At 42.8% G+C, this 27,732-nt stretch overlaps 1 protein-coding gene across 5 annotated transcripts in view; it reads left to right on the forward strand.

Moving 5' to 3' along the window:
• Nucleotides 1-27,732, forward strand: part of SH3RF3 (SH3 domain containing ring finger 3) — a 397,687-nt gene that overhangs the window by 251,701 nt on the left and 118,254 nt on the right. The window lies entirely within an intron of this gene.

Raw genomic sequence — 27,732 nt, forward strand, 5'->3', positions numbered from 1 at the left:
TGCTAGCTTCCACTCAGCAATTGCCACATGCTTTCACACTGAGAGGGCAGCTCTCATTCTGGTCTCCTTGCACTGCACATCAGACCACAGCTCCAGGAAAGTTGCTTTTCACGTCCTAAAGATCTGCAGCCACTGGTTTTCATCCCATACCTGCATGATCCTACCTAGTGCAGGTTTCTCTGGTGCAGAAGAGCCGATCTACTCTGTACAGCTGCTCTATGCATGCCAGATGCAATGACAGATTACCGCTGTCCCTATCATGCTCGCTGTCAAGCTCCTCCGAGACTTCTTCCCCTGTCAGTAGGAAGAAGTCTTGGAGGAGCATGACAGTGAACATGATAGGGGCAGGTGATCTGCACTGCCATGCACAAGGTTCTAATGACAGTTAACAGAGCATGTGAGAGAAGTGTGTGATTCATTCTGTCTTGCTGCAGATACCAGAATGCACAGCAGAGTATGGTGATTTGAAAAAAAGCGTGAAAGGATGCTGGAAGCGCCTGAAAAAAGCAGTCCCTTATGGGACATTTTTTAATGGCCCCAAGATGCGTAGTGTTCTGTTTTGAGGTCCCACAACATGTAGGGACAGATGATGTCACCAGGCACTGTGAGATACATATCCACAGTGCATTGCTCCTGCTGCCAACAGGGGAACCCAGACGTGAACACAATCCATCAACAGAGAGAGCAAGCGTGTAAACACACTTAGGCGACTGTTTCTGACAGCTTCTGCATGTCGACATTAGTTTCCTCAACAAAACTCTGTAGTGTAGACATATCCTTCGTTTCTGGTGGACATTGTACAGAGTCAATCAAGTTGCTTAATTACGATTTTAACAATAGTTCTCATGTTTGTGGATCTGTGTGCTGAACACGTGTTATTGCTGGCTCTAAATGTTTTCACTCATAAGCAATCCTAGCTGCATATAGAGTTTGTGTTCAGGATTAAACTCCAGGCCAACTCTCAGTTTATAAATGCAAGTTATTTGAATTAATGTAGATAATGCATGAACATAGCCCTTGTTGCTGTGCAAACGATTGGGGGTTCAGAGAAGAAGATGGTGCCATTGATAATTTGCTCCAACAAAGTTAATGCAGGCAAACTTGGAAAGGAATATATTAAGCTGCAATTTGCCTTTTATGTAGAATCTGGTCCAGGATAAACGTGTTTGATCTCTTTTAAGCAGCATTGTCCTGTCTCCTCTTCTGGACATCATTAACACAGATTTTTTTCAATAATTTAATATACAGGAACTTTCCAGTCAGCCCTTTTGAACTTCTGCTGAAATATACTTGCCTGAAAAAGTGATATTTTTAAAATAGTACTTTTTATTTTAACATGAATTTAATGTATGAATTAACAATGTCTCAGCTGTAAAACCCTTTCTTTCCTGTCATTTACCTATGTAAAATGAACCTAATCTGGTGATTTATTACAAAGCTGCATTAACTGACCGGTCTTTTTGTATCACTTACATTTAGTTGTTAGTATTAGTAAATTCTTAGTCTACCTACAATACGCCCAGTGCTGTAGAAATCTAAGGGGACATAGCACAATGTTTAGTCTCAGTTAATTTATATTTCCCCTACAGCGGCTTATATTTTTAGTAATATCTATTGTCAGGTACTTGCACTTGAGTAATTGTCATACTCTTAATAGTGGACACAGAAAACACTAACAGTAGCATTTATCTATCATTTTCTGAGCGTGTGCATCCTTTTCCTAGCAAATCATCCTCTGGTAACATTTTTACAGAGCTGAAATAGCCTCTTTCAAGACAGTATGTAGGCAACTCCATGGATGAGATTTTAATATTCAAGAGAAAAGTAGAGAGGGAGGTTGTAGAAGTACTAGGGTAATATAGATATTAGCTTCCCTTCCTTTCCCATTGAGATTAACTAAACTAGCTCCCAACTGTGCAAGCGAGCGATCCTGAATCTGCTCTTAGACTTAGAGCTGTCAATTAATATTATAGGGTATGTCTACACTGCAAAGTTAATTTGAAATAACAGACGTTATTTCGAATTAACTTTAATAGCGTCTATACATGCAAACCGCTATTTCAAAATTACCCGTATATACTCGAGTATAAGCCGAGTTTTTCAGCACAGTTTTTGTGCTGAAAAATGCCCCCCTCGGCTTATACTCGAGTCAGCATCTCGAGAACTGAGGCGGGCAAAGCCTCAGAGGCGCGGGACCCCCCCCGCGGCTGCGGCTTCAGTCCAGGAGCCTGTGGTCTGCTGGGGACGGTCCGCAAAGCCTCAGAGGCGTGGGGAACCGCCGCTGCTGCCGCTTCAATCTGGGTGCCTGTGGTCTGCTGGGGACCATCCCCAGCAGACCACAGGCCCCGGACTGAAGCCGCAGCTGCGGGGGGTCGCGCGCCTCTGAGGCTTTGCTCTGGCAAAGCCTCAGAAGCGCGGGAACCCGCCCGGTGCCCCTGGTCTGCTGGAGACGGTCTCCAGCAGACCAGGGGCACCGGAGCAGCTTTCGCCCCGACTTCCGGGGCTAGACCCGGTATCTATCTTCATTTTTTACATTTACCAGTAGCTGCCTCATTTCCTACCCTAGGCTTATACTCGAGTCAATACTTTTCCCCAGTTTTTGGGGTAAAATTAGGTGCCTCGGCTTATATTCGGGTCGACGTATACTCGAGTAAATACGGTAATTTGAAATAGTGGAGCGCTTAATTCGAATTTGGTAAACCTCATTCTACGAGGAGTAACGCCAAATTAAAAAAAGCTATTTCGAATTAAGTGCTGTGTAGACACTTAATTCGAAATAGGGCCTTGGGGAGCCCTGGTGGCCACTCTAGGCACAACCAGGAACAATTACTCCCCTCTTCCCAAGCCCCAGAGCCATTAAAGGGGTAGACTCTGGCCACAGTGCCTGTGCCATCTCCAAGCCTGCCAGCCCAGAGCCAACAGTGTCCACCGGGGCCCCTGACCCAGTGGCCCCAAAACATGAGCCAGCAAGCCTCTGGCAGCCAGCCCTCCACCACTCCCCAGGAGCAGTCTGCCAGCTCCCAGGAGCCTGACGGGGCTGGAGAAGGCGGGCGCCTTCCTGGTCCAGGGTGGAGATCATGGACCTTATTCAGGTTTGGGGGGATGCCCCCAACATCCATGATCTCCGCACTAGATGGAAGAATGCGGCCGTCTATGGCAGGATAGCTGCCAGCCTGGGCACCAAAGGCCACATGCAAACCCAGGAGCAGGTTTGCATGAAAATCAAGTTGGTCTGGTGAGACTCCCAACCCTGAGCCCTGAGCTTCCCCTCCCCCTACTTCCCCTTGCTTCCCCCTTCCAGCTCCCTCCTCCCAGGTTTCCCTCTCCCCTCTCCCACCCTCTCTCTTCCCTTCTCCCACCTCCTTTTCCCAGTATCCCCAGAGGTTCATCCCCCCCCAGTCTTGTTCAATAAACCCAGTTTCTATTTTTGAACATACATGTCTTTTATTTGACATCAGGAAGGGGAGGGGTAAGTGGAAGGACGTGAGGGAGGAATGGGGCACGAGCCCCCAGTGGGGAGGACTGGAGTGGCTCTAAGGGCTCCTCGGGGTGGATACTCTCCCACAGGGCCTGCTGGATCCTGACAGCCCCCTGATGGACCCCTGGATAGCAGCCTGCAGCAAGTGTAGCCGGGCTGATGGAAATGACCCCATGAGACGCACCAGCGTGCCCAGGGGCAGCTTTGGCTCCATGCGGCCGAGTGCTGTGGTGTCCCGAGTGCAGGCACTCAGGGCACTCCAAGACAGGACTGCTTTGCTGTCCCTTATCGAAGTAGACAAGCAAGCGGGGAACCCTGAGAACTGTCTGTCTGGAGTAGGAGTAGGGTCCCTTTAAGCACAGAGCTCAGTTAGCCTCAGGCAGCAGCCCCACACACTAAGTCCTAACCTGATGCCCTACAGGCACTGGTTCCGGCCAGCCTTAACTTCAGTTCAGGGTCCACTCAGTGTGGACGCGCTATTTCGAAATAGCAAAACGCTATTTTGAAATAGTTTTTGTGTGTAGCTGTGTTAATTCGAATTAGCTTAATTCAAATTAACTATTTCAAATTAAGTTAATTCGAAATAGCGCTGTAGTGTAGATATACCCATACTGAGTTGGTTCTTTCTCAAGCCTGCAGATATTTCACAGTTTTCATTCCTGAAATTTTACCAACTTATATAATCAGATGTTCACAATTTACTGCAACAACTCTGCAAAGGAGGATGGCACTGAGCAAAGACCACATTACATTGACTCTTTATTATAGTTTCACAGTCTATACATATATATCTATTCCATGTAGGATGCACAAGGAGACTGGAAGATACATGTAAACTCTTAACTATTTTGAAGCATTCTGATGGCAACACACACAAAACACCCCACCCTGCAAAAGCAAAGTTTGAGTGGTTTTGATGTCACCAGAATATAAACTGTATTTATAATCTTGTTCATAGTAGTTTATAGAGCTTGAAATTTACCTCTCCACACTTAACACCAATAATGGAATTTTGTGTAAAGGACTAAGAGCCAGATTTGTAAATCTTTAGGCATCTTCAAAAATCTGGCTGCACGGTCCCCCATAAAGACTGGTGGAAATTCAGGGGCTGGAAGAAAGAGAGACTTAATTGGGATGAGGTGTAATGAAATGTATCCACCAATTGTCATACCATCTGTGCCAAGTGTTAGGTTCCCTTCTATGAATAATAAATGCATTCATCCAGGCATGTTTTACCCTTACAACAGCATTCCCCATGCTATTCTATGGGCTGATTCATGCACCAATCTAAATAAACCATGCAACACACTAGACTGGACACTCCGAGTTCAAATTAAGGGTCCCCTATTCTGATTTTGCTCAAACTGATTATTTGCTGACTTAAGCAAAATCAAAACAGCACACTCTTAATCCAAAGTGTGTCTATACCAGGGGGATACACCAGTTTACGCACATTACTTTAAATGGGCGCTTAGCATAGTGAAGGGCTGTGATTGCCTGCATTTTGTTTAATATTCCAAACATCTGAGTCTTCTTGTTGTTTACCTGGCAGTATTTTCAAATCCCTGATAAATAGAGCTCTGCAAATCAGTGGATATCATTGCAAATGAGGTATACAGGATCTGTCACCAAAGGCTTTTGTGAGCGATAGAACCTCGGCTAGACTGCCACTTTTCGTCGCCAAAGCTCCGTGGCAACAAAAAGCGGCGGCCATTTTTATGATAATGAAGCACAGGAGATTTAAATCCCTGCTTCATTAGCAATTTCAGTATGTCTAATTTACATCCCACTGACAACAGAGGGATGTAGTCTAGACATACCCTAAGAGAACCTGCCTCGGACTAATTTTAAGGCTTCCCTGTAGTGTGGACATGCTATTTTGAAATAGTTATTTTGGGAGTTATTATTTCGAAATAAGTCATTTGGAAATAATTTCCTAGTGTAGACGTGCCCTCAGAGAAATAATGATGCATTTCTCAAGTGACTCAGGGCAGTGGTGGGCAAAAGGGCCTGCCGCTTCCCCACCTCCAGGCCAATTACGGTCTGCGGACGAGAGGAGGGCACAAAGTTTCCTCCACACTTGGAAGTACCAGGTGCTCTGGGCATGGTGGGAGGAGGCTTCACATGCTCTCCCACCTCCAGGCCAATCAGAAATTTTTGAAGTTGCCCCTGGCAAAAAATTATTGCCCATCACTGCTCTATAGCATCTCTTTTTGTGACAGTAGGGTTGCATAAGTGTAATTAGAGGAAGCATTGCACCCACCCTGCACTAGTTCCTGACATTTTGGAGGAAAGCCTGAGCAATCCCATAAAAGCCAAAGTCTTAGGCCAAAAGCCTGGAATTAGCAGATACGACTTGGGAGCCAGGGAGCCGGGCAGGAGCTAAGGATGGTAGAGCAGCAGCTGGTGTGGAGGAGGAAGGAAGGTGAGGCTCAGTCGGACTTGTGCTTCCCTCCAACATTTCTGGACTCCAGGTACAGCTGACTGGATTGCCTCCTCAGCCTGATGATGGGTTGCTCTGCGGGGGCAGAATCAGTCTCCGGTGAAGCAGTGAGCTCTCTTTAGTGAGAGAGACTTTCACTATTTAATGGACACCAGTGATGTCACTGGACGCTATTACTTCTGTCTGAACTATGGATAGTCATTCCTTTCCTCAGTTTCATGCTGATGCTGTTTATTTGATATGTTTTGCAATAGCTCCCAAAGATACCAAGCTGGTCAGGATTTCACTGTGCTAGACTCCTTGGTGGGATTTTTGAGTGCTATAGAAACAATAATGGTGATGATAATAATACACAGGGTAACTGAGAACTGAAAGTAGCCCCTGTTTTCTGTCACAAATGTTTCTTTTTAACTGGAAATGGCACAGAGCATGAAACCTAAGTCATTCTCCCATTTACAGAACTTTTTGTTTTAATCATTTGCGGACTGGGTGCATTTTTTGGTATTATTATGCAAAGGGATAGTGATCTCAAAGTATTACCTGCAAAGGCAGCAAGGATCTTTGCAATATGAGGATTGAAAATGATAATAGAGGCATAACTCTTGAGCCATAACTTTGACCTGTGTACTGTAAATAATCAGCTTTTCTCTCCCCTAAAGGATTTAAGTGAAATGGCACGAAAGCCTCATTGACATTATGGATGTGCATATCTTTCCTGATATTTTCCTTTCCTTTTCTGTATACTCTTACTTTATAACATGGAAAGGATGGGGTTTGTTCTAGGGATGTAAAAGTGTAACTGTTTAAATGGTGAACCTATAAGCTTCAGCTTATCCCTTTCCATTACGATTACATGCTGGCTCCCGGATAGCGGGCTTCACAGCCGGCTCTGCAGTGTAAACGTTATACTGCAGAGCCCACAGCTTAATTGCAGAGCCCGCAGCGAAGCCAGCTCCGCGGGATTGGGTCTGGCGGGGGCTGCTAACCCCACAACTGGTGAGCTGTCTGTCACCTCGTGCTGTGGGATCTGCAATATAAAAGTTTTACTGCAGAGCCCTAATTGTGTGCAACTGCTAGGATTTTTGGCATTTGCACAGTTTAAATGCTTTTTCGATGATTTTTTTTACATCCCTATGTAAGCGGGGGAATGGTTCCTCTATTGTGGGGAACTCTCCTGGCTTCTATGCTGAAATAGACCAGCGAAAGGATCTGAGTCCCCGCTCCCACTTCTTGTACCCAAAGGCCTCCCTGGCCCTGGAGGCTCCCCTTCCACTCTCCTGAGTAGCAGAGTCCTCGAAATCCCAACAAAGCGGGGCCCGGGTTTTCTGGGGCTTAATCCCCGACCTTGTAGTCACTTGGGGCAGGTGCGAGGGTGTCCCCACTCCGGGGTGCTCTCTGCACACTGCATGCTTTCTTGGCCCAGTGATCATTTTATACAGTTCAAAGCAAATACAATTTATTAAACAACAACTGATTAAAAAGAAAAGAATAAGGAAAAAATGAGAATGGTTAAATGAGAACACACAGTCCTGCTCTGTAGGACAGGGACATCACAAACAGCAGTCTGCAGAGCGTAAGTTCATAGTCTAGTCCTTATAGGTCCCAGGACTCTTTCTCAGGCCCTGGCTGTGCTGCAGGGGGGCTGCAGGCTGGACACGCTTGCTCTGGCAGTGACCACACGGCCTCAGGCTCTAGGTGGCAGGACCCTTCTCCCAGTGGTAGTTACAATCCCTCTCCAAGTCTGGCCTGCAAGGCCTTTTGGCTGGTAGTGTGTCCCTGCCCAGAGCCTCTTTTCCCCACTGTGCTGGTCCTAGCTGCTCACCACACCCAGCTGCAGACTGTGCTGCTTTGCCAGTCTCCAGCTCCTTGTGTTGTTTCTCTGACCCCTTTGGCTCTCTGGTCACTGCAGGTCTGCTGCTCAGCAGAGAGCCTGCGCTCCTTGGGCTGTGTGTACCTGGCTCTGACACGGCAAGTCTGTCTCTCCACACAGCTTGTTCTTCCTTCTGCTCTTCTCAGCTCTCTCTCCTTTTCTCACAGAGACCCAGAAAATCCCAGCTCACAGGAAGGACGGGACCTGGCCTTCTAATTCTCACATTGATCTATCCAACCTGTCAATCAGGCTGAGCTGGTGTTGGCCTCTTCCCGTTGTCCCTGGGGTCTGTCAGTCTCAGGGCCCCGATTTCTCATGGACCCTTCCCCTTTTGGTTCTGGGAGCTGGCCAACCAAAAACTCCCACAGAGTTTTAGTAAGGGGCTAACAGTCCCCTTACACCTACTTTGTTCCAGCTGAAGTAAGGGAAAAGCTGGCCTGTTCTTAATGGGAGCCTTCATCTACAGAGGGCTCTTCAGCTTTAGAGGGGAAGACAGCTTGAAATGTAAGAGTGTGAGTCACTCTTTGACCTCTTCAGTATTCAGAGCTTGTTGGAGGTGCAGGTCAGTTGTAGCATGCTGTCTCCTCAACCCACTGAACACTTATCAAAGGCTCAGCTGATTACATACCTTATGGTCGTAGGCGGGCTAAGATGCGTGTATGAGAAGGTGCCAGTCTGTTCTGTCAGCAGTATTTAGACTTTAAAGTGGTTTCTAATCATCTTTGTGAAGAGCATGAATCTCAGTAAATTGTAGTTAATGAGTCATTGTGTATGATGGATCTGGGTGAAAGGATAAAACAGTCAGGTGCTGGAAATATCACTGCATTTAAAAAAAATCAACAGTCTCCTAAAATATAAACATCTTTTGCCGTTTTTGAACCAAAAAAATGTAGTTTTAGCCTTAAATAGAATGATATTGTAACTCAGTGATTTTTAAAAAAATATTTCTTACATGTTTAATTCATTACAAATACGAATATATGTTCTAATATTACTAGAGTATTCCTGGCAATTGGGAAAAAAAATCTCTACTGAAGTCCTGGAATAAATGTTTTCTTGTATCATATTTTTAGATGATGTAGCCATGGGCATGGGGGATAGATTTAATGTGATATTCGTGTTGTTTAAAAAGTCCTGTATCACTGGAAGTGCTGTAGGGCTATTCCTATGATAAGTATGTGAATGGGCAACTTCTCTCACTCTGGCATTCTGAGCCAAGAAAATTTCAACTCTTCAGCTAGTGAGAAAAAAAATTGTGTTAAGATATGCTAATGTCTGTCCCAGTGCAGGAAGAGCTGTTGCTATTTTTATGGAGCTGGATGTGCATGGCCTGTTTGGAGGAGTACTCTGCAGATAAGTAAGATACAGTTGAAAATATTATCAGGTGTCCTTAGTGAAGGCTCCTGTTCAATGGAGACACTGGATAGTTGTAGCCTATAAGGCTAACGAGCATACTTACCTATAGATATATTTTTGTACAGATTTCTTATTTCCTTATTCTTTGATTATCTGATTAGTATAATAGGTTGTTATAGGTTTATATTATTTTGGCTGTTACGCCACATCCTCCATATTGAGCTAAGGCAAAGCTAGTAGTCCTATGCCTGGCCTGCCTTTCACCTAGGCAACCTTCAGTGGGATATGAGCTTCCAAGGATACCCTCAGATTTAACAAACACACCACCACAACTTGGAAAAACCTGAAATAACCAGTTAAGACCAGACTGAATATCCGGGCAGGACAGAAATAACAAATGTGATACATAACCACAAAAGGGCCATGGTAATGAATTGACATATATGATAATAAGTTGAGATAAGTGATATACTGACCTATAGGAAAAGGATACTGCACCATTAGTAAGGGGAAATCTACTCTACTGCAGTGGTGGGCAAATACTAGCCCATGGGCCAGATACAGTTCACCAGGACTAGCCTCTGGCAGGCCACCAGCAGTGTATTTACCTGTGCCTTTGCAGTATGAGCAATTGCAGCTCCCAATGGTCATGATCACCATTCCTGGCCAATGAGAGCTGCAGGAAGTGATGTCCCTGGCAAAGCAGAAACAGCGATCTGCAGCCAATGGGAGATGCAGTTGCCCATTCCTGGGAGGTGCAAGTAAATATAGCAGCAGTTAACCCTGGCGAACTGCTACCTTTTTATTGCTCACCCCTGTTCTAATGAATATGCATTAAACATAATGTCAGCGTAACATATTGTAAAAGTGGCATCCCAAGCTCGGGGTGGTAGGAGAAGGAGAAATAGATTGTGGGAAGTACCAGAATGATTGCCACTGGGAACGTTGGAGAAGGTGATGGTGATGAGGAAGATGATAGATAATATTTCAGGTTGGTCTAGAGAGAATGGTGTGAGCATATGGAAATGTAGATGTACATCCCATATCTATCTTAAGTTGGGGGGTTTGTGACTGTGCTAAACGTATTAATAAACTATAGTGTGAGTGTTGCAATTGTGCACATCTGGGTTCCCAACCATAGAATGGAACAAGTTGGAAAACACATTTCCTATGTATTGGTGTAGCAGACTCCATTTGCTAAGCAACTTTGTCTCCATGTCCTCTGTTAAAGGTCTGAGAGATAGTGGAAAGGGATGCCTTGCAATGAAAGTCATCTGACATGTAGAGCAGATAGCTCTGCTACTAAGGCAATTGCTTCTCTGCCTAATTAATCTTCTGTGGTTTGTCTGAGGAAAGTCTTGCTCCAGTGATCCCTTAGCGGGTCTCTTTGACTTGGCAAACCCTTAGCATTTCCAGGAAGTCTGGTAGGAAGCCTAGAGGCATCTCAAGGGTGAGGATAGGGGGGAAGGTTGTAACCATGGAAACAAGCAAGGAACATAAAGAAAAGGGCTAGGGCACCAGGGAAGTAGGATGTACAAAGCCCGGGATGTCAGAATAGGTAGCAGAGGTACATGACCACTCTGGAAAATTGAAGTTGCCCCAAAAGATCCCTTGCTCCATCAGCATCCATTAAAAAAACCAGAATTAAACAGTTAGTACAAAGATGCATCTCCTGGTCGGTTTTTTAAATGTTTTCCTCCCAAAAAATGTTCTTTCTTGTTGTGCCCTGCAGCATAAAGCATTGTGTAAAAATTAAAACTTCATAAACACTGTCATTGTGAAGGTGAATTAATCAGAACAAAAAAAAATAAGTCTGTAAACATTTTAGAGCAGAATGCTTTTTAATTTCTTTCAATGAAAAAAAAAAGATGAGCTAAGTAGCAATCAGATAAAGAATGCAAGTTGTACCCCCAACAGAAATGGGGTCCTTTTGGGAATGAACAGTGTGAGATTTCATTTTTCTATAAGAGATTTAAGCCATGCTTTGAGTGCACAACACAAGACAACCTTAAATATAGAGGTGCTAGATTGCCTCTATAATAGGTTTCATTTCATGCTTTGTTGTAAGTTTGTGGGGGGATTTTATGGTGTTTGCATTATACAATGTTCTGTTTGCCATTCTGACAGGATATATCTAGTCAACTTTGCTGTCCTTCTTTCTGAACATCGCATGTAGCACCTTGCAATAAGATTGCCTATTTAATATATATACTGAAAGACTTTTCCATTAAGTTTTCCTGCATTAATCAGGTACCAGATCCTGTGGTCTTTCTTATTACTTACTTCAGTGGCAGCTTGCCTTTGTAAGGGAATCAGGGCTTCAGAATTAGAATAGTGCAATCTCAAAGTCACATTACATGCTTGTTTTAAGTGTATTGCCACAGTTGGTTGAAATCCTCTCTTTAGATCCAATTCTGCTCTAACTATGCATGCAAACATCATTAATTTTGAAAGCAGTTGCACACAAACAGTAGTGGGTAGAATTTGGTCCTTAGAAAACATTTCTTCAGGATTTCATGATCATTTCTGATCAGTCATAGTGAAGAGATGGAGAAGGGAGAAGAGCAACTCGGTGCTTAAGATAAGATACTGAAAATACAGGGTCAAATTGTACTGTCAGTTATTGTGCACACATGTCACCCTGTCAATATTAATAGGATTATATGTGTACAACTGAAAACAGAATTTGACCCAAAGATCCTACATTGTATTGATAGTATCTGTTGATCTGAGGAAGTGGGTCTGGCCCACGGAAGCTCATCACCTATTAAACCATCTTGTTAGTCTTTAAAGTGCTACACAGTCCTGTTTTTTGTTACATATTAGAGAGTTTGTCTGTCTGTTCAAGAATTCCCCTAAATGGTAAGAGAGCCACCAAATTTGGTGTGCAGCTTTCTCTCACCATAACTTAAAGCAAAGTAAGGGCTTGGTTGTTCTAGGAAAATGGGATGTTCCTGGAATGGGATTGTTTCTCAGAAAACCATACAGAAAAGAGACAGAATCACTAGGCAGGCTAAAGGGGCTGACTCCCCCGTCTAGGATTGCTCCAGCCCTGAGCCTACCCCAGGCACCTTTTAGGGAAGGCAGAGGGACTGAATTTCACTACTCCCCGATTCACATGGGAATATTGCTGACTATTCTCCTTCATCAGGAAGAGGGTGAAAATGCACAGTTTGCTGCATTCCTCATTCTGCCTGGGAAGTGCAAGGGGCAGACAAACCTGGACCTACCACAGCCAGGGGACATGCACCCCACCCCCAGTTGTGCCCACTGGAATGGCAGTTGAAGCAAAATGCAGGACAATGTAGCACTTTAAAGACTAACAAGATGGTTTATTAGATGATGAGCTTTCGTGGGCCAGACCTACTTCCTCAGATCAAAGCAGTGGAGAGGCAATTCTCACCTGGCCCCAAGCTGCTGCCATGAGAGGCTGGGGTAGTCCTCTCACCCCAGGACAGTCTGCCTACTTCACTCCTCAAGCACATCTCAGGGCAATGGTTTAAATGAAGTATGTATATTTTTATTTTATTTTCCAAAAACCAGACATTAATTGAGTTAAGGATCTGAGCAATGCCAGGTAAATCTTCTAGTATCTTATTAAAGAATAAAGAATCAGGGAAACTACTGGTTATAGACATCTGCATAAATGAATTTGCAGCTGGCTCATGTTACCCAGGAATTCTTTAAGCTGTGACACTTGTGATTTCATTGTCAGAAATACAGACTGACCTTGAAAACCACGTTGTAAAATAGAACTACATGAAGTTGGAGAATACTTTGCTTTAAAAAAATACATTACTAGCAAGGAGAGATCTTTGAATTTATAAATATTGATAGACACAGAACAATAGGATGATACTGGATGACAGGCTAGATGGGACTTAGATGAGCAAAAATAGCAATGCCATTTATGAATTTGACATGGCTATATCTATAGTATCCTTATTTTCGGGTTTTTAAATTTCACAGACCAAGCATCTTTGCATTATAAAACTGAAACCTTATTTTGGTAAAGCAGCAGATTCCAGATGTATCTACATTTCAGGTAATGAAATGCAAGGCTTGCAGACATTTTCAGTTCCAGAAATGCCAGAGCCATGGATGCCATTGTCATGCAAACAAAAGTTTGAAAGTCTTTTGAGTCCTGAAATGTATAAAGCAAGGGCCATATAAAGAAAAATACAGTTGACCCTGCTTGTGGTATAAACTACAAAATAACCTTGTTCTCTTGGAATGTAAACTGTTCTTCTGCTTGCACATTGTTGAAGAAAATTAAAAATGCTCATCCCATCCTTTGCACAGACTAATCCACCAGTAACATTGTAGCTATTTACATTTTTGTCTCAAACTGCTCAGTTTCTTTCATATCATATTCTCCTTGTAAGTACCTAACTCACTCCAAAGCCGCTTGCACGCTTTTGAAAATTCTCCCCTTATACGCGTCTATCCATAAGAACTGTTCCTTGATATTGCCCTCTACCCACATGCTAGCTTGCCCCCAAACGGGTTACCCTTTCCACCAGCAAGCAGACCTGTGCAGAAGTCAGTCGGGAATATAGCAGTGAGTATGTGTGGCACTTCCTGGGGACACCCAGGATTTCATGGCACCTTTCTATGGGGAATCTTTTTTGTCCCAGCAGTCGGCAAAATAGGGAGTCCCCTCTAGGCTTCGCAGGCCACACTCTCTCTCTACAGATAATTAATCTGCATTCCCCTGCCCAGGAGTCTCTCCATGAAGTGTGCAACTTCTTTTCCACTGGACACTCACAGTATCCATAGATTTGCTGCCTCCAAAGAAGTACATCTCAGTTTACCAGTTTCACCTGAGATTGTGCTTAACTCACAGCACTTAGATTTGTTTATAGTTGAATCAAGTTTGTTTAACAAAGGATAGAGATTCAAGTAGTAGCAATTAGAAATATTGGGAGCAAATTGTTACATGCAAAATGAAATAATAACATACATTCTAGAGCCTAGATTTAATTAACAAGATTCTTGCATGTCTAAATAATTATTGCTTACGTAGTGTCCCAGTCAGACTGTGACTTGTCTTTCATGAGACAGACATGGTGTCAATTTGCCTCCGAAGTGAAGGATCCAACATATACCAGAACAAAACCATTACCTTTGTTTATAAACTGGTTGTGCCTTGCTGTTCATTTCATCCTCTAGATTTCCTCTCTTGTACATTTTACAGTCTCAATTGGCACCTGGGTCTGTATCAAATGGGCATACCATATAAGGTATGCAGTATACAAATGGCCAGCCAGGGACATAGCTGTTATACAGGATAGGGACATTTCCAAGATATTTCACCTCCGTGTGACCTGTCTTAACTACAATGCCTTAGGAGCCTTCAGTGAACTATTATGCAGATATCTGACCCAGGGGATCCCTGTACAATCCTGTGCCCTCTGCCAGTTGGCATTGAGGGTTCACTGGATCATAATATGCTCACCCAGCATGCCTGAAAGCCCCAGAAGATATTTTATGACTCAGTCCTTATTATCCAGAATAGCTGAGTTTTAATTAAGAAGTTTTATTTTACTAAGATTTATTATTACTTATATAGCACTATAAATGTTCCTGGCACTTTACACTATAAATGGAGCATTATTAAGTACTCATTCTTCATGGTATTGTTTTTATTGTCAAATTAACTACACTACTTCGGTAATAGAGATTAAAAGTTCTATGTACCTCAACATGAGTTTCATGGGGTGCTTTCTGGTTACTTACTGAGTCACTGGCTAGTCATATGCTGCTGGCTCTCTTCTTTGTTGCTAAATGTTAAATCACATTAAAAGAAGCTAAAAAGACTTTATTTTTCTAACCCTAATTCTCCATGAAAGTATATAATTGCTATGATTGTCACCGTGATATTTTGTGATGATGAATGCGAAGTCAGGTGATTGAGTCAGTGACATACTCAGATACTTTTGGAAGGCCTATTTTCAGCTGTAACATTGTCTTACATGTATATGGTGTCTTTCATCCCAAGCCGTTTTCTGTTCAGTACTGCCTGCTGAAAGTAACCCAGATATCCATTTAAAACTGCTCTGGGGACAGAGCTTGTATTGGTATAAACTGTCATAGCTCTACTGACTTCAGTATTCCCCAGGGAATTTAAGGCCTTTGCCCCCAGACCAAATTTAAAGTTTAGTGAACTATATTCTTCCTCCTACATTCCCTGGGTATATATGTAAGGCACAGGGCCAGGAGCCAGATTTCTTTGTTCACTAGCAGATTTCTTATGTGACCTTGAGAATTGTTGTTCCTTTGGTAGCTCCATTTTACAGAGGAAAAACAATTCTTATTCCTATTTTACATCTATAAGAACTTTGCAGATGAGCTAAGAGTAGGTTTCTATGTAAGGCATAGGGCTGGGATTAGACTGAGCTGAGTTCAAGTCCTGTCTTAGTCCATTAACACTCTGTGAGTAAATTGCTTAACCTCTTAGGGGACTCTGTTACATACATCTCAGTACTATTTTCTTTTCCTTCTTCCCCATACAGAGAGCTAAATCTGTGGATTATCCCTTTTAGTAATATGAATAAAGCTGCATAAAAATTGTTGAATGTACTTTGTTTGAATGAATGTATTGCTCTTGAAATATGCTGGTTGGCAGTCACAGTGGCTAAATTCCTGTTTAGCTCCCTATGAGATATTGCATGGGCAGTGTTGGTTCTGGGGGAATTATGGCTAAGAGTTAGGGTACGTATAGACTATATAGGCTTTTGTCCGACAGAAATTTTCTCGACAGATACTGTCGACAAAGTGTCTGTCGACAAAGAGCATCTAGACTACATCCAGTTCTAGACTACAGCAAGCCGCTTTGTCGACATGAGAGTGTAGACACAAAGGACAGTGTAGCTGCAATAATGCCTTCTGTCGACAGAACTCTGTCGACAAAAGGCATTATTCTTTGTAGAATGAGGTTTACAGCCGTCGACAAAACTGCTGAGTTCTGTCGACATTATGTCGACAGAACTCAGCGGCAGTGTAAACGCAGGTATGGTTTTGTCGACAAAAGTACACTTTTGTCGACAAAACCCTGTAGTCTAGACACACCCTTAGAGTGTAGGTCAACCATTTTCTCCATGTATTCCTTGCCCTCTGCTAAGATTGCCAATTTTAATTATAGTTTCTTTGTTATATTGTCTTCTGAACTGGACAAAGATCACATCCCTCCTCCCCCAGCATTTTCTCAGATCTCAGACTACTTTTTTCACAAAGGTAACCAAAGAGCCATCATATGGTTATGACTTTTAGCCCTTTTCAACTCAGGACTCCTTAAAATTGTTGCCCTGTCTCCAGCATTAACACGGTGAGTAATGCTGTTCTCCATCAATATTATTTGTAGTGTACACTCCGCCACCCTTCTCTGTTGCAGTTGATGTGCTTTGTGAGACGCTGTTTTGCATGACAGAGTACCATATGCTGAAGAACAGTCCTGGCTGCCTTCATAGAAGCATCCCACTAATCAGAGGACAGGGCAGCAATTCTGTGCATTGCCACTGAGTTGGCTCTCTCTTGGAAGGAGAGATTTGTGTGCTGCTTCAGAGTAATGAGGCATGAAATTAGCATTATAGGGTTTAATTAGTATTAATGTCTTGTACTGGTGGGTTGTGTTTAATTACAATGTATCCCTCACATGGGCATACTTTTCATGATTTTGCTTTGCGGGATTCATGGGCTGGTACGTTGGTTATGCTGTTTGAACATGGAGATACTTTATAAACAAAAAAATAAATAAATGACAGTTCAGTGGGAGAAACAACTAAAGCTCTGGAATTTATTTTCAGGAGAAAATGGCAATTATATTTCAAAATTACAATAAGTCATGTGCCATTGTGTCTCACAGACATTGTTTCAAGTGTTGTCTGAGACATTTTTGTATTCTTGGTGATTCTCAGTGTTCTTACTGGTGTGTGTTAAGGTGTCCTGAGACAGTCTGGTTCCCTTCATCTCGGCCTCACATACATGCTACAGACCTTACTGTGCAAGCAAGTGGGGGACAGAACCTGTCAGGGGCTAATTGTGTCTCACTGATTCTCCGACCAACTCCTTCCCTCCAACTGGCCATTGTCCTGAAGTGAGCATCTGCCTCTGGGAATGATTACGGTGGAGTACATGCTGACCTTCCCTCTTTCCTACCCAGAACATGCTGCTTTATCAGAGCTGGAAGATGAGAAGTGGCACAGGAACTAATTGTGCCCTATCTGCATCCAACAGGGATTCTCCTGTGCCCGGGGTATCCCCCCGCAGATGTGATGCCTACAGCTTTCACTCTTTGCTGCCTTTTTACAGTTCTGGCAGTGCAGAACAGGCGAACAATCTTTTCCCTGAATGGCAAATTTCCCCTTTCACACAGTACAAAAATAGCATCCCTCCCTGTACTGCTGGGGTATGCGTAGGGGGTGGATATGAGAAGTTTTTGTTTTGTTTTCAATGCGCCCTATGCAAGATACCTTGGGAGTTGTGTATGTATTGTAAGAGGTCTCATGAGCATTGTGATTTTTCTGGGTTATCGGAAGGTGAGTAAGAGTGGGGTCTGAGGAAACTTAGATAACTGAAACACATCTTCCTGGATTCCATGTTTCTGGCAATCTGAAACCCTGATCCTTGATTTTTATTTTATCTTTTATCTTTTCTACTGACTCTGGTGTCCAGGACTGGCCTTACCATGAGGCAAACTGAGGCGGCCGCCTCAGATGCCAGACTGTGCAGGGGGGTACCACTAGGACCCAGAGTATAGAAAATTGTGTCTGCTGCTGATGCAGATGTATTCTCTCTGCTCTAAATGCACAGAGATGGTAGAGTGTCATGCGAGGAGTGGAACAGGAAGAAGGCAGAATTGAGACCTTTCAAAGTTTTGACCCAAGCACGGGGCATGGTGGCGTCATTTGAGCTCCCCGCCTCACATGCCAAAATGTTGTGGGCTGGCCCTGCTGCTGTCTGCGATTGTCAGGCCTGGACTTCCCATTTTGTGTTGGTTTGTAGATCTTGAAGTCTGGCCAGTGGCTCAGATGTTACTCCACATGAGATTCTGATGCTGTTTCCTATCTATGTCACATTATGGTGTCCTCTTATTCTATAAAAACTGAAGGGTGTGCATTTTTCAGACCAGGCTGGAATTCAGCAAAAGCTGGTTGATCTCTATCCTGAGTTTTCTGCCAATTTTGGTCACAGTTGATGAGAAGAGATGTAATCAACTAATCGACTACTTGATAAGCATAAGCTTATGTAAATTACATTGCCATGGGATAAGAGGGAAGGTCCTTTCGTGGATTGAGAACTGGTTAAAAGACAGGAAACAAAGGGTAGGAATAAATGGTAAATTTTCAGAATGGAGAGGGATAACTAGTGGTATCCCCTAATGGTCAGTCCTGGGACCAATCCTGTTCAATTTATTCATCAATGATCTGGAGAAAGGGGTAAGCAGTGAGGTGGTAAAGTTTGCAGATTATACCAAACTGTTTAGGATAGTCAAGACAGAAGCAGACTGTGAGGGACTCCAAAAAGATCTCACCAAACTGAGTGATTGGGCAACAAAATGGCAAATTAAATTAATATGGATAAGTGTAAAGTAATGCACATTGGGAAAAATAACTCCAACTATACATACAGTATGATGGGGGCTAATTTGGCTACGACAAATCAGGAAAGAGATCTTGAAGTTATCGTGGATAGTTCCCTGAAAACTTCCACACAGTGTGCAGCGGCGGTCAAAAAGGCAAATAGGATGCTAGGAATTGTTAAGAAAGGGATAGAAAATAAGACACAGAATATATTTCTGCCCCTGTATAAAACTATGGTACGCCCACATCTAGAATGCTGTATACAGATGTGGTCTCCTCACCTCAAAAAAAAATATATTTTGGCCTTAGAAAGGGTTCAGAAAAGGGCAACTAAAATGATTAGGGGTTTGGAACAGGTCACATATGAAGAGATGTTAAAACGCCTGGGACTTTTCAGTTTAGAAAAGAGGAGACTGAGGGGGGATATGATAGAGGTCTATAAAATCATGAGTGGTGTGGAGCGGGCGAATAAAGAAAAGTTATGTATTAGTTCCCATAATAGAAGAACTAGAGGACACCAAATGAAGTTAATGGGTAGCAGGTTTAAAACTAATAAAAGAAAGTTCTTCTTCACACAGCATGTAGTCAACCTGTGGAACTCCTTGCCAGAGGAGATGGTGAAGGCTAGGACTATAACAAAGTTTAAAGAGAAGCTAGATAATTTCATGGAGGTTAGGTCCATAAAAGGCTATTAGCCAGGGGATAGAAATGGTGTCTCTGGCCTCTGTTTGTCAGAGGCTGGAGAAGGATGGCAGGAGACAAATCACTTGATCATTGTCTTCGGTCCACCCCCTCTGGAGCACCTGGTGCTGGCCACTGTCGGCAGACAGGCTACTGGGCTGGATGGACCTTTGGTCTGACCCAGTACGGCCATTCTTATGTTCTTATGACTTGACTGGTCGCTTCCCCTGCCCTTTCTGCCTCTATCAGGCTATGTCTAGACTGTAGACTTATTCAGAAGAAGCTTTCATGGAAGAGATCTAGAAAAACTTCTTCCAAAAGAGTGTCCACACAGAAAAATTGAATTGAAAAAATGATATGCAATCACATTGATTGGACACTTTCTCACATTTAAGTTGTGATTACTATGGACGGAGTGGTCATTAGGGCACCTGTGCTTTTTCCTGGAGGCCTCTTCTTTTGGGAAAAAAAAAACCCAAACCCTTTTCCCCGTCCACACATGGCTCTTTCGGAAAAAGGTTTATTCCTTGTAGAAAGAGATTTACCGCAGACAGAAAAACCACTGCGTTCTTTCGACTTTCTGTCAAAAGAACACAATTGCAGTGTGGACATAAGTGTAGTTTGTCCAGAAAAATGGCTGTTTTTCTGGAAAAACTCTGCAGTGTAGACATACCCTCAGAGAGAGGCTGCAATAGGGGAGAGCAGGAGCTGGTGCTGGGTGTGATGGCGCATTGGGGTTTTCCCGTCTCCTGCACCCCCGTAATGGCATGAACAGACTCCACCAGCCAGTAGAACAAAGGGAGTTTATTGCCTCTCCAGGATACAGCACAGCGCAGATGCAATCTGGTTCCAGGGCAGGCATAGTATGCTCAGCCCCCCTTGAGATGAGGGAGTCTGGGCTCCTAAATCCCAGCCTGTTGCCTAGGCTGCTTCCTCCATGATACCAGACAGAGACTCACTAACTCTCCTCCAGCTCTGCCCCCCAGCCAGGAGCGGCATTCCACCTTCCTTTGTTTCTCTCCCTGGGGGGTAGCTGGTTGAGAGACCCCTTTTGCATAATGACTCATCCCCTGCCCTGCTGGGCCATGCTACAGCCAGCAGCCAGCAAGTTACCCCCCACTACGTCATACTGGGGGAGCCAGTTTAAAAGCTGGCTCTCCCCAGCACTGTCTCGGAATAGGCATGGGAGGCAGAGGCATAGTGGGGGATGGGGTGCGAGCCAGGAGTCAGCTGATTCTCAGCTTGCGCCTGGTCCCAGAAGCTATGCCTCTGTTTTCTAAAGGTATTAAGACCCCAGCGGCTCTTAATACATTTAAAAAGCAGACGCACAGCGGAATTGGTTTCCAGGCCAGAAGCTAACCCCACTGCAATGGCTCTGCAGTGTTCCCCCCCTTATCAACTAATCAAGTAGTTGATGGAAATTTCATTGACTACTCGATTAGCCGATGACCCACAATTTAACATCCCTAAATCCTAGTTCAACTTTGAAGCCTATCCTAAGGATCAAGCTCCAGAATTGACATTTCACCTCCTGAGCCAGCTCTGCTTAACAGTGCAACAGGAGATTCGCTTAATCAAAATAATGTATGCTTCATTGCAAACCAGTGACCAGAAATAACTTAATTTTGGATAGTGATAAAAAATCCCTGTGAAGTTTCAGTCTCTTTAGAAGTTTTTATGTTTTTTTTTTCTTTGTTCAACTGTTGTTGATGTTGGATCTGGGAGTCCTATAACAGTAGAGGGCAGGATAAACTATAGCTAAATGGATTTAATGTGTCAAAACACTGAGCTCATGGCTCATGTTCAAATGCAGTGAACGAATCTGATGGATTATTTATGTACCTCCCATTCTGAGAACTTGCGTACATTTGAGAATGGAAGATGTTTGTGTACAGCAGAGCATGTGTATGTTTCCTGGCAAATTCGTGTGAGTAAAGCCAAATTAAGTGGTGCGACATGCTCTCTCTCAAGACATTCAAGATCTGTTTGCTATGTCTAATAAAATTGGCCAGATAATAAACTGTCTATCTCCACTTCCCAGACAAGGTGAATTTATTTATGAAACAACATGTATTGTATGAACGTGCATTTCATTAGTAGGATAGGTACTGAATGGATGTTGTTACTTGTAGTGACCTCTTTTGCTGCTCACTGAGGCCAGTAACCTTTCATATGTCTTCCAGGCATGCATTACTTTGAAGCATATTGACAGAACATTACTTTAGCTTTTCAGAACTAAATGCCTATGAGAAGTGTGCAGGTCTTGTAATACAGGTGTGCAATTCTTCCAGCCAGAGGATTATTGGAAACAAACACTTTTTTTCTTTTGTTCTTTGGGGTCTGTAATGAAAAATCCTCCGATATTCTCATTTAATTGCTTTGTGGCTGTTTTCTGTCAATTTGCCAGCAGGCTCCTGCTTAACGGCTGCCGTTTGACTTTGCTGAAACATAAATGCAGAATTATTGAGTTGCCAACATATCATTAAGTCATCAGTAAAGAGTTTCTCAGTATATTAATGCTCCAGGCTTTTGTGTCAGTATTGATTGATTAAAACGGAAAAGAAATCTTTGGCAGATTTCAGCATCGTATCAAAGTAATTTTTGGCAGAAGAAAAGGTTGGATATTGATGTTGGCTGTGATTCCTCAATCCACCTCTTAAACCCTCCCCCCAAAAAACAAAGCCTCTTGAACATGTGTTTTTACATGTGCTTTTAGCTGAACTCGTTAGCCTAAGAAATGCAAGGCGAAATCAATGTGGCTAATCAATTTCTTAGTACATAGTCAGATATAGAGGCTGCTTGATTGCAAAGCTACACTTGTGAGTGACTTAGGGCGGGCTACCCTACAGAGGTTGAAGTAGGGCAACTAACATTGACCTAATTATATCAACCTTGCTGCTTCCAATGTAAGTGGTCTACATTGACCTAATACGTCCATGAGAGATGTAGGGCTTATGTTGGTGTAGTTAGAGCAACACAGTGTCTGTGTAGAGTCTGTGGGTTACTTATATTGGCTATTGGCTGCCATTCTTGCCAATTTAACAGCTCTATCATAGAGGTGTGAAATTGACAAGAAGGACAGCTGTCACCCAGGCTCCCCACTTGGAGCCAGGCTGTGCCTACCAGTCTGCCACCCTCCACACTCCCAGCTGGGCTATACCCACCTGGTTCACCACCAGGCTTTTGCCTGGGCTCCCAGCATCCCACTGGGAGCCTGTCTGCTTCCTGGAAGTTTCCAGCTCTCCGGTAGCCTGGACTTTCAGCCCCTCATATCGGTGGAAGTGCTCCTGATGAGGACACCCACCACTAACAGAAGTCAGGTAGTGTGGTCTTGTACCATCACAATAGCTACTGCCATGGTTGTAAGTCAAGCTAACACAGGTCAACATGCCATAGGTCTCAGTTTGATTTGAGGGAGGGTTCAAAACAGCAGTTCTGTCCAAGCTGGAGAGCGAATAGTTAGTTGAGATGATGTGCAAGAGGAGAAAAGTGTAAGGGAGGAGGCAAGGAGAAGGACTCCTCCTTTTCGTCTCTGGTTTGCATGAGCAGCATTCCTAGGGAATGTCTAGACTACATTCCTCTGGCGACAGAGGCATGTAGATTAGGCTCCCCGGCATAGGAAAATGAAGAGGCGATTTAAATAATCGCCACTTCATTTAAATTTAAATGGCTGCCACGCTGTGCCGATCAGCTGTTTGTCGGTGCAGCGTGGTAGTCTGGACGCTCTGTGGTCGACATCAAAGGCATTTGTCAACCTCCCCGGTATGCCTCATGGGATGAGGTTTATTGGGGAGGTCGACAAATACCTTTGATGTCAACCGCAGAGTGTCCAGACTACAGCTACATAGCTCTTCTTCTTTGGCTGATGTGGTGAGAGGTCCCCCTCTTGTTTTAATCTACTTTAACTTTTTGGAAGCAACTCAGAGTTAAAAGGTAAAAAGCAAGAAATAAGGTAGGATTAAGAGCAGGAAATGTTATTTTTGTTAAAGATTCTGGAGTTGCAGGTATAGCACAGGAAAGGGGTTAGGCCTGAGAGAAGAGAATAAAGAGGAGATTTCCTGTACCCTTGCTGTGCAGCAACCTGGCCTTTTTCCTGAAAGAAGGGAAGGTGGTGGTGATGGTGGTGGGGAGAAAAGATGTGGAAGGAAAAGAGGGGAGTGCTTGGCTGAAAGTGGAGTATTTAATTTTTCCCTTTCTCTCCAGCTGCTAAAATATTCCTAAGCATACATGCCTGGTTCCTTCCAAAATCATTCCCAGACACAGCTTCCCTGCATTTTCATTTTGACAACGTCACAGTCTGCTTTAAATTAGAGAATTTTGTAGGAAAGACCATCTGTGCCTATTGAAGATGGTAAAATACGACTAAAAGCATTGTATGGAACATAAAGTTATCGTAAATGGGATAAGTGTGTGGAGCTAGACTGCCAAGAGAGAAGGGGAACAGTATATTTTTAGGCAGAACTTTAAAAGATTACAACTATGAATTAGATTGCAAATTTGGCTGACAACACTATTCTCCAGAGCCAATGGAATAAGGAGGAGTCAAGTGGAGAATGGTGAATAAATAAGGTTAGAAATAGGTTGAACAAAGGTTTGAAAACTAGCGGGTGAAGCTTGAAGCTATCTGTAGGAGTGTGCTATGTTCTCTGGTGGGGGAGGGAGGTATCTCATGATAATTAGTGAACAGTATTTGTGTGGGTTATGCTGCTGTTTTGTAATGCAGAGCAATAAAACCAGAACAACAACAAACAACATTCATTCTTCCAACATATTCAAATCTTTCTAAATCTGTTGGGCTATTCAATACCATACAGACTAACAAAAACAACTGCTGTCACTAACATGGTAAAAAAAAGCCTAGTCAGGTTACTTGTTTGGAATCCGAAATAATTTCATGAATCTGACCAGTCAGAGTTTGGTTGTTTGCTGTCTCCTGACTACTGAGCCATGCCACTGTAATTAATTGAAGAATGATAAAAAGGGGGATTTTCAATTTTTTCTGAATTATGCTGTTGAAGTTCTCTCTAAAGCACCCGTACCCAACCCATTGTCAAATGTAATTTATTTGAAAAATGACTCTATTAGAATGGAGGATAAGGATTCATGTTTGTGTCTCTGTCTAGATCTCTATCTGAGTTGATATGAGATGTGTTTACAGGTAAAGAGGAGTTTTTTCTACTTGTGATTCTGAAAACTCAGCCTGGGATCTTTAAGTCAAACTGAGGTCTTTCAGACTCACAGGGTCTGTCGTTTTTTTTTATCAGATCTGTTTTTCTATGGAAAATTGGGCTTTTGACTGAACAAATTTTCATCAAAAAGTGACTGCTTTCCACTGAAATTGTTGATTTTTTCATTAAAAATATAAAAAATGCAGCTCAAAACAAAACAAAAAATTCAGATGAAAACTTAAATATATGTTTTTGGAAACGATTCTACATTGCCTAATAGGAATTGTAGTTAACATGCCTCATGTATGCAGTACTGAAAAGTTGAAATTTTCAGTGGAATAAAAAAATTCTGACCAGCTTTAATCATTCATAATTAAGATACAAGAAATGGAACTTAATAAACAATTCTGCAAGTGATTCCTGAGCCAGAATACAATCCAGTTTCTTTTCCCTTAACTCTGTACATCTAAAATGGTCAGAGAAGTTAGGAATCTGATCTTCACGGAGTCACTTTTCTGAGCATAGCCATTCTTTAAGTAAAGAATCTGTTATGGTATGTGTGGTGTGCCATGCTCTAATTGGATCAGTAATGGTTTGTGTGTAGTGAATACTTGGCAAGGGGTTTTATTTTATATTTGAGAAACTGTCTTCCATAGGCAGAGTACTAGAGTCATAAATCTCACTTTCTCTCCTGTCTCAGTGTTACTATTAGAGTCTATAACCTTCCCTCCAGTTAAATATGGGATTGTTTTTCTAGAATGAAATAGGTGACACTATATGTGCAGTGCCTCTGTTTATAACACCAGCAAGTTCTTTAATCTTTTATATGCTTAGATAGACAGTGCCTCAGCATTCCTGGGCATCAGAGATAAGTATATCAGGAACAGTCTGACTAACTCACCATAGGATGATGCCATAGAATAAGCAGTTCTTGGGAAGTTGACATGTTATGTGGCCATTCACTTTTCTGTTGTGATATTATGCTTTTTCATTATGTTTGAGAACTTTCTTCCATACTGTTGGTATCTGGCAGCAGTTAAGGAGATGTCACATAGAACCAAAAAAGTGGGACAAATTGGCAACAATAAACTTGAATGATTGTGTTGTGAGGCTATGAAATTAAATCCCTATCCAGACAACACTGATAATGCTGCAGTATGTGATAGGCTCCATCACTATAATTCAGACAGCAGAGTCCATTACTTACACTTACAGAATCAACTCAGCACCTACGTGCCTCATCCCTTACCAGATAAAATAAAGATGTTAACATCTGTGTACAGAGATGAACATAGGATCTAACTTTTGATGTGTGTGAGATATAATTAATGGTCATGAAAAATCCTTTCCTACCGTGCCCAGGATCTACACATTATATACCGAGGTACGGTGCAGTATAAATTACAGACAGATGTTCTTGCTCAGCCCACACTGAGATTTGGTCATAAAAACATAGGAACTGCCATATCAAAACAGACCAATAGTGCATCTAATCCAGTATCCTGTGTCTAAAAATGGGCTGTGCCAGGTGCTTCGGAGGAAGGCATAAAAGCTCTGTGGCACATCTATTTTTCCTGCATTGTCACTTGGGGAGAAATATCTTCTTGACCCGTTCCACCCCCTCACACTGCAAACATCACAATTAATATGAAATTTACCCCAGCTAGTATAACTGCAGATCTTGTTCCTATAAACCACTAATCCTTTATACAGAAAAAACACCACTCAGAAATCAAACAAGCATAAACATCTTGTAAAACATCCCAGGTTTTTTAAACATCTTGTTTTTATACCCTTCCCACTAGTCTCCTCTCCTAGCTGACAGCCACTGTAAACAGAAGATAAAAAACAACATCAGCGCATACACAAACAATACAAAATCCGGTAACATTCATAAAGAAATCGCCTACAAAACTTATGTTATAAAAATCCATGGAGCGTTTTCAGCTTTCCTCTCTCAACTCTATGGACAGGATATTGCCTGTGTCTATAGCTAAATAAAATAATAGCTACCATAATATTGAGGGAGAAAGGGCCAAGTCATTCTTGATGGGTATTGCCCTGTATTGATGCCAGGAAAGGGAATTCTCCATCAACCCTGCAGAAGCTGTGGGAAGGATTTGCATTAATGCCTCTTGGGGCTGGGAAGCATGCAGAGGAAGGCACCCATTAGATTAGGATGGTGACACATTTTGCTTCTTGCACAGCTTGTTAGCTATGCTGGCAGTGGGAAGAGCCATAGGCTACATTGCCACGCCCATTGTAGGGTATCTGTTATCCTCAGAGGGTTCCAGGGTAAAGGCTTCCTCTGCTCCAGGAACTCACAAAAAGACTAGACATAATTTGGCCAAAAAGGAAATTGGGAGACAGGTCACTCTGCTTAAATTATTTGCAGAACTTCTGTTCTGTTCTTGTCTGTTCACTTACCATTTCTGAAATCATCAACAGCAGGTCAAGGTAATGATTAAGCAGGTACCTTCATTGCAGGCTTAATTCTGATTCTATTTAAGTCTATAGGAATTTTGCCATTGGTTTCAGTAGGTGCAGGAGTAGGCCCTAGCAGAGTTCTGCTCCTTACACCATTTCTATTATATATAATTGGAGTTGCCTATCTCTCTGTCTATCTAGCTCGCTAAAAAAGAGAGTGGCAACTCTGAGCCACAAGAACTCTTAAGATCACTTTGTCTGTGCATCTGACAAAGTGGTTTTGACCCCTGAAAGCTAATGCCCAAATAAGTCTGTTAATCTTTAAGGTGCTGCAGGACCAGTGTTCCCGGTAAGCTGAGCGCTTGGGTGGCCACCTGGAGAGATTCAAGTGCTGCCCAGCTGTGAGCCCACAGTGCCCACAGCTGACAGCATCTGTTTCTACTGGTGGTGCACATCTGCACATTCCTCAGTGCACATAACAAAATGTATTCTATAGAAAAAATTAGAGGGAACATTGCACAGGACTCCTCATTTTTATAAGATCTCTTCAGTATTTTGGGAAACAAACTGAAAGATGTTATAGTACAGTAAGTTATAGTGAGGGTTACATATCAGTTTATGTATGTTCATACAGTAGTCCTTAGTAAATACCATGCAATATAGGCAGTATGAAAGGATTAAGAGGTTTTGTTTATAAAACACAAAAGCTATTACAATTCAGTTGGACT

Source organism: Pelodiscus sinensis, chromosome 1 (assembly GCF_052426305.1).
Source record: "Pelodiscus sinensis isolate ZL-2025 chromosome 1, ASM5242630v1, whole genome shotgun sequence".
Taxonomy (NCBI): domain Eukaryota; kingdom Metazoa; phylum Chordata; order Testudines; family Trionychidae; genus Pelodiscus; species Pelodiscus sinensis.